This window comes from Arachis stenosperma, chromosome 3 (assembly GCF_014773155.1).
Source record: "Arachis stenosperma cultivar V10309 chromosome 3, arast.V10309.gnm1.PFL2, whole genome shotgun sequence".
Lineage (NCBI taxonomy): Eukaryota > Viridiplantae > Streptophyta > Magnoliopsida > Fabales > Fabaceae > Arachis > Arachis stenosperma.
In genome coordinates, this window is record NC_080379.1 from 78,341,930 (window position 1) to 78,344,144 (window position 2,215).

Genomic DNA, 2,215 nt, shown 5'->3' on the forward strand with positions numbered 1-2,215 from the left:
TAAGAACTTGCCAGGATCTTGTTTCTTTTGAGGTAGAGTTCTCTGAATCCAAGTATCCAGTTCACTAATGAGCAAGGGAGGTTCACTTTCCCAAGTCTCATTACCAAATAACTTGGCATTCAGCTTCATGATAGCTCCTAAATATTGAGCAACTTGCTCTTCAGTCACATCTTCATTCTCTTCAGAGGATGAATATTCTTCAGAGCTCATGAATGGCAGGAGGAGATTTAAAGGAATCTCTATGGTCTCTAGATGAGCCTCAGATTCCTCAGGATCCTTAATAGGAAACTCCTTTTTGCTTGAAGGACATCCCAGGAGGTCTTCCTCACTGGGATTTTCGTCCTCCTCCTCCTTGGTGCATTCGGCCACTTTGATTAAATCAATGGCCTTGCACTCTCCTTTTGGATTTTCTTCTGTATTACTTGGGAGAGTACTGGGAGGAGTGTCAATGACTTTCTTACTCAGCTGGCCCACTTGTGCCTCCAGATTTCTGATAGAGGATCTTGTTTCATTCATGAAACTAAAAGTGGCTTTTGACAGATCAGAGACTATATTGGCTAAATTAGAAGTGTTTTGTTCAGAGTTCTCTGTCTGTTGCTGAGAAGATGATGGATATGGCTTACTATTGTTCAGCCTATTGCGTCCACCATTGTTAAAACCTTGTTGAGGTTTTTGTTGATCCTTCCAGGAGAAATTAGGATGATTTCTCCATGATGAGTTATAGGTGTTTCCATAAGGTTCACCTAAGTAATTAACCTCTGCCATGGCAGGGTTTTCAGGATCATAAGCTTCTTCAGAAGCTGCCTCTCTAGTACTATTGGATGCATGTTGCAATCCATTCAGATTTTGAGAGATCATGTTGACCTGTTGAGTCAACACTTTGTTCTGAGCCAATATGGCATTCAGAGCATCAATTTCAAGAACTCCTTTCTTCTGAGGTACCCCATTATTTACAGAATTCCTCTCAGAGGTGTACATAAACTGGTTGTTTGCAACCATGTCAATGAGTTCTTGAGCCTCTTCAGGCGTTTTCTTCAGGTGAATAGATCCACCTGCAGAATGGTCCAATGACATTTTCGAAAATTCAGAGAGACCATAATAGAATATATCTAATATGGTCCATTCTGAAAACATGTCAGATGGGCATCTCTTGGTCAACTGCTTGTATCTTTCCCAAGCTTCATAGAGGGATTCCCCATCTTTTTGTTTGAAGGTTTGAACATCCACTCTCAGCTTGCTCAGCTTTTGAGGAGGAAAGAATTTATCTAAGAATGCAGTGACAAGCTTATCCCATGAGTCCAGGCTATCCTTGGGTTGAGAATCCAACCATACTCTAGCTCTGTCTCTTACAGCAAAAGGGAAAAGCAAGAGTCTGTAGACTTCAGGATTAACTCCATTTGTCTTTACAGTGTCACAGATCTGCAAGAACTCAGTTAAAAATTGGTAAGGATCTTCAGATGGAAGTCCATAAAACTTGCAGTTTTGTTGCATTAAAGCAACTAGTTAAGGCTTAAGCTCAAAGTTATTGGCTCCAATGGCAGGAATGGAGATGCTTCTTCCATCAAACTTGGACGTTGGCTTTGTGAAGTCCCCAAGCATTCTCCTTGCATTATTATTATTTTCGGCCATCACCTCTTGTTCTAATGTTTCTGAAAGGTTGTTTCTGGATTGTTGTAATTTAGCTTCTCTTAATTTTCTCTTCAGAGTCCTTTCAGGTTCTGGATCAATTTCAACAAGAGTGCCTTTATCCTTGTTCCTGCTCATATGAAAGAGAAGAAAACAAGAAAAGAAAAAGGAATCCTCTATGTCACAGCATAGAGATTCCTTTATGTTAGTAGAAAAAGAAAGAGGTAGAAGAATGAAGAAGGGGGTTCGGTTTTTAGAAGAAGAGAGGTGAAGAGAAGTGTTTGTAATTAATTAATTAAATAGAAGAGGAGAAGAGAAGGAAGAATTCGAAAATAAATTTGAAAAAGAAGTTAGTAATTTTCGAAAATTAGAGATAAAATGTAATTAAAATTAAAACATGAAACAATTAGTTAATTAAAAAGAATTTTTGAAAAAGGGGTGAGATATTTTCGAAAATTAGAGAGGGAAAAGTAGTTAGGTGGTTTTGAAAAAGATAAGAAACAAACAAAAAGTTAGTTAGTTGATTGAAAAAGATTTGAAATCTAATTTTGAAAAAGATAAGAAGATAGTAAGTTAGATAAGATATTTT

The 2,215-nt window shown here is 37.7% G+C and overlaps 1 non-coding gene across 1 annotated transcript; it reads left to right on the forward strand.

Annotated features, from left to right (window-relative positions):
* Positions 1 to 1,132: 1,132 nt before the first annotated feature.
* Positions 1,133 to 1,236, forward strand: LOC130972246 (small nucleolar RNA R71). The gene has a single exon (XR_009083438.1). It is a non-coding gene; the product is annotated as a small nucleolar RNA R71 (small nucleolar RNA).
* The last annotated feature ends 979 nt before the right edge of the window (positions 1,237 to 2,215 follow it).